The sequence below is a fragment of the Macaca fascicularis genome, chromosome 1, assembly GCF_037993035.2.
Source record: "Macaca fascicularis isolate 582-1 chromosome 1, T2T-MFA8v1.1".
Classification (NCBI taxonomy): Eukaryota; Metazoa; Chordata; class Mammalia; order Primates; family Cercopithecidae; genus Macaca; species Macaca fascicularis.
Genome location: NC_088375.1, coordinates 42,574,777 through 42,587,237, shown reverse-complemented (window position 1 = coordinate 42,587,237; position 12,461 = coordinate 42,574,777). Strand labels below are relative to the sequence as shown.

The window sequence follows — 12,461 nt, the reverse complement described above, 5'->3', positions numbered from 1 at the left end:
AAAAAAGAATTCTCAAGCCTACATGGGGAAACAGGCTATCTTCTTTCATGCCCTCTTTGTTTTCTTCAACTCTACTGCACAACAAGCTACTGCCATCAAAGACAGTCACAGATTCATTCTTGGAAAGGTAACCTTACAGAGACAACAAGTACTGCTTTACTTCCATCCCACTGCCACATGAATAACAGATGACCTTATCATCAACATAAACATAAATACAAATCTTAAAAAGCCTTATAAACCAACCACAAGGAAATGATTAAATACACTATGGTTCATTCACCTGAAATATTAATCATTAAAAACGTTAACAAACTAGCTATGGCACAGAAAATGTGAATGATATTTAGATTTTTTTTTTTTTTTTTTTGAGATAGGGTTGCCCAGGCTAAAGTGAAACAGTGTGATCATGGCTCACTGCAGCCTCGAACTCCTGGGTTCAAGCAATCCTCCCACATCAGCCTGCATAGTAAGTGGGACTACAGGTGTGCACCACCACACCATGCTAATTTTATTTTTCTTTTTCATAGAGACAGGGTTTCATTATGTTGCCCAGGTTGGTCTTGAACTCCTAGTCTCAAGTGATCCTCCTGCTTCTGCCTCCCAAAGTGCTGGATTACAGGCATAAGCCACCGCACCCAGCCCAGATTTTAAAACATACATAAATTTATATCTACATATAAAATACAGTTAAAACTATGTTTTAAACAAAATCAAACCAAAATCTAAAATTTATTTCCAAACGTAAATTGAGCAAAATGTGTGATTAAGTACCAACAGCATTTTTTCCTACTTCTCCAAATTTCCTAAATTTAAAAAATAAATTTTAAAAATGAAAAAAGCAACAACTGAATGCTATAACATTTTATTCAAAGACAATTTAAGTAATAATTTATGGATTTCCCCCCATTCTTAGCTCTTAAACTACTTCCAAAAGGACTAAGCAACATATTGAACATAGGGATTAAAAATAAAAACAATCCATTTAAGAAATGAATGATAGGCCAGGTGCAGTGGCTCACGCCTGTAATCCCAGCACTTTGGGAGGCCAAGGAGGCAGGATCACCTGAAGCCAGGAGTTTGAGACCAGCCTGGGCAACATAGCTAAACCCTGTCTCTACAAAAATAAAAAAAAATAATAAAATAAATTAGCCAGGTGTGATGGTGGATGCCTATAGTTCCACCTACTCAGGAAGCTAAGTTGGGAGGATCTCCTGAGCCCAGGAGTTCAAGGTTGCAGTGACCTATGATCGTGCCACTGCACTCCAGTCTGGGCAACAGAGGGAGACCCCGTCTCTTAAAAAAATGAGAAAAGAAAAAGAAAAAAAAGAACGATGGATAACTTATCTTGTAAAATTTTTTTCTCACTGCACACCAATATTGTCTTAATTTTCCTAAATCAAGTATTCCAAAGATTACTCAAAAGCTTTCAGAACAAATTAAACTGACATTAATAATGTTATCTACATTATACACAACTATAATATTATCTTTTCAAGTAATGAAGAACTCTTCAAGTAATGGAGAACTCCCAAAAAAAAAATTTCAAGAGACTAACAAATTATCATAGAACAACCCAAACTGATAAATGGGATCTACATTTCAATGCAACTGTAACAATTCTAATAACATTAAGAACAAAGAAATTTAGTCTTACTATTCTAGATAGTACTTTAATATTTGAGAGCCTTTAAAAACATACATTACAATTATATGAAGAAATGTTCCTAGAGGATAGCACCCCACAGCTATCTATATAAAAAGAAACCCACCTTGGCACTAATTCGAAGAGCCCTGTTTTCTTCACAAATATGCTAACTAAAAATTTTAAGATCAAGGACAAAAGGATAGGTTCATTAAAACTAAACAACAGATATAACTTCCAATCTTGCCAAGTATATTTTTAAAAGCAGAGATTTTCTGAATCTGATATAACCCTCATATAAAATGAAACTACAGGCTGGGCACGGTGGCTCACACGTAGTATAATTCCAGACTTTGGGAGACCGAGGCAGACGGATCACTTGAGTTCAGGAGTTCGAGTTCGAGACCAGCCTAGCCAACATGGTGAAACCTCATCTCTACCCAACATACAAAAATCAGCTGGGGGTGGTGGCGCTCGCCTGTAATCCCAGCTACTCAGGAGGCAGGAGAATCGCTTGAACCTGGGAGGCGCAGACTGCAGTGAGCTGAGATCACACCACTGCACTCCAGCCTGGGGAACAAAGCGAGACTCCATTTAAATTTAAAAACAAGGACAGACGAACAAAAAACTACAATAGTAATTTCCAGCCAAAATAAACGATACAGGTTTAGCACCCCAATAAGAAAATCTAAAACTTTTTGGACATGGACATGACGCTCAAAAAAGTCATGCTAAAAAGAAATGCTCATTGGAGCATTTCTGATTTCAGATTTTTGAATTAGGGATGCTGAACTGGTAAGTATAAAGTAAATATTACAAAATCCGGAAAAATATACCTGAAATCCAAAATACTTCTGGTCCTATGGATCTTGGATAAGGGACACTCGATCTGTAGAGCATGCTTTCCCTACTCCCTCAGGCCCTAGTCATTTAAACAATCTGCAAAGTGACAGTTTTGTTCCTACAAGTGTAACGAAACTTTTGGGGTGTTCTCTCAAGATATAATCAACACATGTATCCCAGGTGAAAACAGCCGGGTGCATTGGCTCATGCCTGTAATCCTAGCACTCTGGAAGGCCGAGGCGGGCGGACTGCTTGTGCTCAGGAGTTCGAGACCAGCCTGGGCAACATGGAGAAACCCCGTCTCTACCAAAAATAGAAAAAAAATAGCCGGGCGTGGCGGCGCCCGCCTGTAGTCCCAGCTACTCAGGAGACTGAGGTGGGAAGATCGCTTGACCCCGGAAGGCGGAGGTTGCAGTGAGCTGAGATGGTGCCACTGCATTCCAACCCCGGCGAAACAGACCCTGTCTTTAAAAAAAAAAAAAAAAAAAAAAAAAAAAAAAAAAAAAATTAAAAACAAGAAAGAAAAAAAAAAAGAAACTGAGGCGGCATGTCAATCTTGAAAGACAATTATTTAGGAATTCAGGCCCTGCCTCTAGGGGCGTGTCCTCGGGGTCCTGGCGGCCGCCATTTTAGAGCTGAGGAACCCGCTCTCAGGAAGGGCACTCGTAATGGAGAAGAGCCAGCGTTCCGCCGGCCCGGAGGTGCCAGAGGCCTAGATGGGAGAGAAAGGCCTGCTTGCCAGCATGGCAAGGCCCATCTATCACCAGACGTGCCCCAGGACACAGAGCAGAGTGTCCAGCTTTGTCGCATTCTCTCCGGAGTCGCTTCTGATGCCAAATCACGGCTCTGCCACTTGCCGGTTATGTGAACAGTCCCGGAACTTAAGCCGCCATTTCCTTATCTGTAAACTGAGGGTCCGTTTTCCGCCATCAGATTAGCAAAAAGAAATAATAATATCCAGTTTGGTCCAAGGCATATTGAAACCCATTGTGTGCCGCAGCAGCTCTGCCAGGAGTGGATAATGAGGAAAACTTGGCATTACCTACAGAGATTTTTAAAGTATATATCCTTTTTCCCGGCAGTTTCACTTCTAGACACTAGTTATAGAGAAGTAAGTACACATATACAAAAAAAGTCATTTCTGAAGATGTTTAATGCCATATTGTTTGCATGCTAGAGAAACACTGGGGGGAATGTAGATTAACAGGAAACTGGTTAAGTAAATGCTGCTACATCCAATCTGGGTTATTAACATCCATCCAAGAATGAGCTACATCTAGGTATTTTGTTTGTTTGTTTTTTAATATGAGACATTAAGTTTAAAAAGGAGAACATTACGTATTATATAATCTTACTCAAACACAGGCACACAAGACCTAATACTAGTTAATGTCACGTGCACTATTCCTTTTAGATATTTTGGAGCCTATTATGTACCACACATTGTTTTGGATATTGGAAAATCAACAGTAATTAAAATCCCAGCCTTCCAGTAATGGGAGACCAAAAGAAAATGCAAATAATAAAATTCAGGCTGGATGTGGTGGCCAAAGCCTGTAATCCCAGAACTTTGAGAGGCCATAGTGGGAGGACTGCTTGAGACCAGGAGTCCAAGACCAGCCTAGGCAACATGAGACCCCCATCTCTGAAAAAAGAAAGAAAATAAGAAAATTAGTGTGCACACTGGCACACTCCTATAATCTCAGCTACAAAGGCGGCTGAGGTGGGAGGATCACTTGAGCCCAAGAGTTGGAGACTGCAGTAAGCTATGACTGCCTCACTGCACTCCAGCCTGGGCAACATAGCAAGATCCTGTCTCTTAAAAAAGAAAAGAAAAAGGAAAATGAAGCAAAATGAGAAAATAATGACAGGAGTATGTAGATCAACATAAAAATAAATGTAGGGGAAAAACTAGAAGGCACGGAATGTAGGGAGACTATGAAGGGGATCTTTTTTTATGGAAATAACAATAATACCTACCTTAATAAAGGATTAAATGAGATAAAACCTGGAGAGTTCCTAGCGCAGAGCCTGGTGTTTGAGACTTCAGTGTCTAGAGTCCGACTTGCCTAGGTACAAATGTGGACTCTGTCATTTCCTATGTCTTGGAGACTTCATTTAAACTTCTCAATTCCTCAGTTTCCTTGTCTATAATGGAAATGTGATGTCATACCACCTCTTAAGAGTTGTAAGGATTTAGTAATTTTTAGATGTAAAGTACCTGGAACAGTGCCTGGCTCATACTAAGCATTGTAGGTGTAGTATCTCTTATTATTATCACCATCTCTTATTATCATTATCATTACTTGAGGCAGAGCTTTGAAGCCATACTTGCTGACCCTCAGGTAGTTCGTTCCTTCAGCATCCCCAGCTGATATTTGCCCAGCACTTCATGGCTTAAAAATTCAAGGAGTCTATGCCTCATTCAAACTTTTCAGCTCACCTAAAATGATAGCCACTTCATTTTTTAAAAATCTTACCGGGGTGAAACGAACCATTTTAAATTGAACATTTAGTGGCATTTAGTGCATTCACAGTCTTGTGCAGCCACTAACCCTAATTCCAAAACATTTCCATTACTCCAAAGTAAAACTCCTTACCCATTAAGCAGTTTCATCCCCATCTCCCAAACCTCTGATGACCACCAAGCTATGGATTTTTCTACTGTGGATATTTCACAGAAATGGACTCATGTATTATGTGGCCTTTTGTGGTTTTCTTTCACTTGGCATATTTTCAAGGTTCATCCACACTGTAACATGTGTTAGTACTTTATTCCTTTTCATGGCTGAATAATATTCCACTCTAAGTTTATACCACATTTTGTTTATCCATTCATCTGTTGACAGACATTTCAGCTGTTTCAATTTTTGGGTATCATGAATAGTGGTGCTAGAAACCTGTGTGTTACATGCTGGATTGCCTATCCCCTACTTTGGGTACCTCTGGTTTGGTGGTAGGAGAGTTAAGAGTGGTAGGAGAGTTAAGAGTGGTGGGAGAGTTAAGAGTGCTGCAGTTATTAGGAAAGGTCTCCAAAAAGGAACAAGAGGAAGGAATCAGTCTGAAATGGTCTGAAGGAAGAACAGATATTCCATGATGTCAGATCAAACAGAGGAGGAAAATAATGGGGGGTGTCACAGGTTAGGGAAAAGGATCAGCAGGGGAAGGCTAACACTGAAACTTTCCTGGGTAATAGAATGTTCTTCTTAATTTGAGATGTGCTTACATGGGTGCATGCATATATATTTATATATATATGTTAAAATGTATGTATGTATGTAAAAGTTGTATTTGTATTTATACATATATACGTATTTATAATATACATCTATACATGTTTATAATATATATATACATATATACATAAAATGTGTATATATGTAAAAATTGGTGTGTATTTTTGTACACAGTTATACCTCAATAAAAAATTTTGAAAGATGAAAAAAAAAAAACATTATTTAAGGGGGGAGATGCTACACTATCAAGCAGATTTGTGACAAGTAAGGTTATAGGACATCCACAACTCCTCTCACACCCCATTACCACCCTAAACACTTTTTTAAATATAGAAACTCAACAACTTGAAAGTAGACACAAAACCATCCCCAAGATCCAAGCCAGGGACCAATGGATCTCACTCTCACTTTTTCTTTCTTCACATACACCCCTTACATTTACAACGTGCTTTACTCTTTACAAAGACCCCTTTACCTACATTACCTCTTGTATCTTTTCAAATAATCTGTAAGGTCAGTGAGGGTGATATTTTTAAATTTTTTTTTTTTTTGACAAAAGAAAATAGGCTCAGGCCAAGAATCTTGCTAGTGGTGGAACCAGACCTAGAAACCAAGTCTCCTGCATTCAATTCTGCAACTCCTTCTACTATACACAATACTACCCCTTCTGTAATATAGTAAAGCCTTCTAGAAAACATTTGGCTGGGTTCCAAGACAGCTGTCCCAGACTGAATAAGACTCTATATAGCAAACAGTGTAAATAGTGAGGGTTTAATGCAATTACTGGCATGGAGGCATACATCTTTTTTTTTAAGTGAAGAATTAGTTGGTTTTAAAGTAAATCAACATGGTGTGTGAATGGTGGGGGAAACAAGCAGAACGTTCTTCTAAAAAGAAGTCAAAATGAAGTACTGTTGATGTGCACATTTCGCAATAGCGAATAGAGGTAGTGGTCATCAATATAGGAAGGAGAAAAAAAAAGACAACAAAGAGTGGACAATTAAGAAACTACATAATGTTTTATTTTTGGGAACTGAAATGAGGAATTTCTCCCGACCCCACACCAAAATAACTTGAGATTGAGAACACTAGTTTATAAAATACCAAGAAGTAGGAGAGAATTTTATTTAGCCATCAAAAGGAATGCCTGTCAAAACTGCTGGCTCTGAAAGATAGGGGATCAGAAATCCAAAGCCCCATTTTTAGATCACCTATTGGTGCTATGCAGTTTAAATTAGCTGATTATTTTATCCTTTCAATTTTTCTATCTGTAAAATCAAGTAACACTTTACCCAAACTATTTTCTAATGACCTTGGAAGGAAGAAATGATGTCTAGAAAGGTAATGATCAATATTTTACTTCCATCAGCCACTGAAAAAAGTATTTCTCAAGCATCTACGTGCACAGTACTAAGCTAAAAGTGCAAAGAAAGCACTGGTCTTTATAATCTAGATGAATAAAGCACAGAGAAATACAAAATAATAATTATGTGACAAAATTGAGATATCTCAGAGAAAAAGTTTTCACAGGAGCTGGGTTGAACACAGCAGTCAGCAAGAATGAAATTGCATTTAATCAGGATAGAAGACAAAAAGAGTAGTTACAAAGTTTAGGTAGGCAGAGAAGAGGCAAGTTGGTTGCTATGTCCTTTGGGCTCCCAAAACACAGCACTCATTTGTTACTGCACTGAAAACACTGTACAGTAGTTTATTTGTTGTTGCCACTTAAACTATAAATTCCTCAAGAACAAAGACCTTGTTTGATTCATTTTTCTATTCCTCATCCCTTGCATAGGGTCTGGCATACAGAAGATAAATATTTTTTGAAAGGCAATGTTAACACAGATGTCCCTATTTAAATTACTACATCTTAACCTACACTATTTGTCCACATCATTTACTTATTTATTGTCTCTCAACTCCAAAACTACCCTCCCAGACTCTATGTTGTTATGGCTGAGACTGCAACCATGTTTCACCAACTCCTTTGCCAGCTGGGATCTCATTAGGCTTTGCCAATAGCAGTAGTAAGTGAAGACTGGAACACAGGAAGATGGGAGAAGGGACAACCTTCCAGTTCCTGTCAGTAGCAACTGCAGTCCCTGACCCTGGCAGTTAGCAAATGGTTCCAGTCTCCAGGTTTTTGTGGTTCTCCCAGAACCAGCAGTAACACATGCCTTTATAAGTACTAGCAGCAACTGCACAATGCTGACCTACTCAAAAGTCCACCACCGGGTCCATAGAACCTCTTCTCTGAGCTCTTAGGTTCTGATTACTGTAATGTTCCCCCCTCCCCCGCTTTTTTTTTTTTTTTTTTTTTAACATTCATCTAACCAACTCCCTATATTAAATCCTTTCTGTTGAAATTCCTACTGAAGTCGCCATTTCCTCTATTGTACCCTAGTATATTGTAAAACACAATAATTCTAACTGCTCTCAGAAAACTTGCTGCTTCACTGAAGGGAAAGTAAACAAAATTTGGGTTATTTTATAAAAACTATTTCATAGAGGATAACTTGAAACCCTCTAAATTTGCTTCTGTTAAGCTGCAGCATAAAAATCACTTTTTGTGATTTAAACTACTACACTGTTTAAATGAGAGAGAAAATGAGAAATAATTTTAAAAGTGCAAGTTATTCCAAACAGATGCACTCACCTCTGTTAATATAGTACATATCCTAGAAATAATGTGAAATGATAAAATTGTTCTGCTATTCCCCAGTGGTCCCAGTTCTCACATCCTCTGATACTGTGGCATGAGATCCTGATTTTTTTTTTGAGGCGGAGTCTCACTCTGTCACCCAGGTTGGAGTGCAGTGGCATGATCTCAGCCCACTGCAACCTCCATTTCCTGGGTTCAAGCGATTCTCCTGCCTCAGCCTCCTGAGTAGCTGGGATTACAGGCACATGCCACTATGCCTGGCTAATTTTTGTATTTTTAGTAGAGACAGGGTTTCACAAAGTTGGTCAGGCTGGTCTCGAACACACTGACCTCGTGATCCACCTACTTCGGCCTCCCAAGGGATCCAGATTCTTAGATTTAAAGGCACTCCCCTTCGAACGCTCCTCCCCCATCCCACCCCCCCCCCACCCCCGCCCCAAATGCAAGGTCCCTAAATGCAAGCTAACTACTTCACGCAGTGCTCAAAGAAACAGTAATCTGCTCCAACACCAAAGCTTAGCTGAACTTATTGGTATGTTGTTGTGCCTTCCTGAGGGATTTTCAAGCATGATTTTTTTTTTTTTTTTTTTTACTAAATGTGATTTTCGTTCTATGCATCGACTTTAGAATCTAACCTTTTCATACAACTCCACTCTATAGCATAGAAAAAAAAAGAAATCCCCCTTGCAGAAGAGGCCATTAAGTAACATATCTTTTAAAAACAAATGACCAAAATGCTTACGTTTTTCATTTGGCTCGTTACTTCACTTAATAGTATGCCCTCATTAGCAAATTTAACCCAAGGTTAGTTTCAAAAATAACTTCACCATTGTACTTAATACAGATAAACTGATTTTTTAAAATTATGATAAATGGCAAACAGGTTAATTCTCAAAATGAAATGGGAGAAGGTAAACTTAAGCAACAGAAATCTTAGAATTTTTAGCAATGTCTATAGCTCCTGAGCATCCAACAAGATATATAACTAAGCCCAATCACACCACTCTGCCTCAGCTGCCTAAAAACCGTAAAGCAAAGGAGAATTAAGAACATGGCCAGTTCTACCGGAGTTGCTCCACACAACACAAAACTGCGTAATGGGTCACCAACGCTCTTAGCACCTATAGTCAGGGACTCATCACCTAGCTCCTACCTGGCAACACACTAACACTAGCTTCTACTTAAATGCCAAGAGTCTCATGACCACAGTCAAAATATTTATGTAAGACCAATCAAACTGCACTTCCCACAAGAAATACCAGAAGACCCAGTAGACACATTAGGCAGAAAGGGCAGAAGACCAGTGGGCAAACGGTCAGGATATGTGTACCTTTAAGGAATGGACTGTGTAAATGCTATAATACCACCTTTGTACCCCAAATTACATGGGTACCTACTCAGTATTAAACGTAAAGAAATAGTAAGTTGCTATGACAGCTAAGATGGCAAATAAATGACTCAATCAAGAAATTAACCATTGTCTGATGACAATGTCTTCTACAGCGTGTGCAATAAATAACACGAATTAAAAATCAATTGTAGATCTGTGGGCAGAGTACATAATCTGATATTTTTCCTTTCTTAAAAGCTGCAAACTGTGATGCATTTTTAGTTTATCCAGAATTTAATAAATGAGTCATTACAAAACTATGAAGCGCTTTAAGTCATACTAGAAACACTGCCATAATTTTAATAAAGTGCGTTTTAATGTTAACTCATTTCTCTTGCTGGAAGAAATTAGGCTTCTTTGCTAATGTATAGAAATGAAACTGTCACTGAAACATCTGGTTATATATTATTCATTGGGCATATATATCACCTTTACTCCAAAGTCTGCATAACATAAACACAAATCATGAATAAATCAGATCAGACACACAGACGTGACACCACAAACTGTAGGTCAGTAATAAAATTCCAAACATGTTTGCTGACCTGGTCTATATTTCTATCCATTCAAACCTGGGAGCTTCACACAGGCAGAGAAAAACTCCAGATTCCCAGTATTTTTAAAGTCTGCATGGTCTACATTATGTTAGTGATTGTAACTGGAAAATTTTCTATGCAACACACTTTACGATAACTAGCTTATTTTTCAAATATTCAAACGGATTGGCCTGACTCGGGCAGGTTTTTTCATAAATCTGCCTCTACTATAATTAACCTTAAATGTGGATGCCACAAGGATACCTGAGGGAAATAACTACAATCCTTACAAAAAGTGAGAGACCATATTCGCTGTGCTACTCCTAGAAAAAGGAGTCACATGTAATAACTACCTATTATTTTACTAAAAAGTAGGTTAAGAGTACAATCAAGATTTTTAAAGATACTTGTTGATTGTGAAAAGTAGAAATTTCAGGGGAAAAAGGGAATAACCAAGAGTCATATTGCTGCTATTTAAATACTTTATAAATCAAAGGATCAAATTTCACTATAAGAAGCAAACTCTCACACCAATCTAAGTTATTAAAATATTCAACAACTGCACTTAATGCAAAACAGACAGATTAGCTACCAATTAGTCTAAGTATTCCAACTGATCATCTTGGAACTACCAAAAGTAGATTATGTAATGCAAATCGCTCGTACATTCGTTTTAAACATATCCGCGGTTTAAAACCGTGAAACCATGCCTTAATTTTTTAAAATTAAAAAACAGCGTATTACTAAAATGCTGAATGCAAACCTATATCCTTTTCACGGCACCTCAAAGAAACCTGACATCTTCAAACCATTTTATAATGTAAAGTTACATTCTCTAAAACTTCCGACAGCCTCGGAAAAGATACCCAAAGGGGCTTCAAATAGATGGGTCTATAATTGGTCTTAGCGGGCAAATAACTGAAATAAACCTCCAAGTTTGAGATCAATTTTTACTAACACCATCTCTGAAAGCAAGAAGGCGACTTCTGCAGAAGGCAAACGATTCTGACTAGCAGGACGTGGGCTCCCGGCAACAGTGGGTACTAGGATCTCAGCAGGAACGACAGGGTTCAAAACGCGAAGCTTCCCGCAGAAACTAACCAAGACACCCCCTCCCCCCACGACTCCTCCTGGGTAAGCTCGCGGCTTTAGAAAGCAGCAACAGATACTCCAGAGCAGGAGGCGGCACTCCAGGAATGTGTGAAGCAGAAGGGGTCTCCCCGAGGAACCCCGACGTCGAGCAGCTCCTCTACACTGGAACCCCGACTCCGACCCCCCAAGAGGAAGGAGCGATATCTGCACAAAGTGCCCCTACCCCACCCCCACGATGCAGAGACACATCCCTGGCTGCGAGGGGGAAGCCCAGAGAAAAAACCCGCATTCCACTCCGTCCGCCTCCGGAGTAGGGCTGCAGAGAGGCTGGGGCCCCCGCCCCCGGAGGCAAGGGGGCCGCGCTACAGCTCCGGCCTCCGCGCGGAGGAAAGGGTAGCGAAAGGCTCGCGGCGAAGGAAGGAATCCCGGCGCTTCGCTGACTGGGTCCTCCGCAAACCAGCTCCCTTCCCTCCCACGACCCTCGAAGACACGGGAACAATAAGAAGCCGCTTCCCCCGCCGTCTCCGCCCCAAGAGCGGCCGGGGGCGGCGGCGGCGCCATGTCCCCTCACACCCCCGCGGACACACACCCCCCCTACTCCGCGGTCCCCGTCAGTCGCCTGCAACGCGGCCGAGCAGACGCGCGTCCCGGCCCGCCGCTTCCGCGCCCTTCGCCTCCCCGCCCGCCCCACTCACCGGCTCCTGCCCCAGCCTGGGGCTCCGCTGGCCGCGGCCGGAGCAAGACTCGGGTATCAGCTGCCGCGGCCGCCGGCGCCGCCGCACAATATGGCGAGCCTCGGCTTCCGCAATGGAGCTCGGGAAATACAACAGGGGCCGCTCAATATTCATGAGAGACTGAGGGGAAGCCGGCTCGGCCGGCGCTGCGGGGAGGGCGGGAAGGAGCGAGCGAGCGAGGGGCGGAGGCGCGGGACGAGGACGTGCACAGCGCGGGGAGGCCCGCGGCGCGAGGGGAGGGTGCGCCGCCGCGTGTTGGCCTGGAGAACCAAAGCCACCGCCCCGCCCTGGGCTGGCCAGCCACGCCCCCCCGGCGCCCACCG

The 12,461-nt window shown here is 41.1% G+C and overlaps 1 protein-coding gene across 5 annotated transcripts in view; it reads right to left on the bottom strand.

Moving 5' to 3' along the window:
* The window catches only part of RNF2 (ring finger protein 2), a 55,094-nt gene extending 42,834 nt beyond the window's left edge, over positions 1 to 12,260 (bottom strand). For all 5 annotated transcript variants that reach the window (XM_015446977.4, XM_074030985.1, XM_065537824.2 and 2 more), the window contains exon 1: positions 12,100 to 12,260. The gene's annotated coding sequence lies outside the window, so the exon portion shown is untranslated. The remainder of the gene's footprint in view (positions 1 to 12,099) is intronic.
* Positions 12,261 to 12,461: the final 201 nt, after the last annotated feature.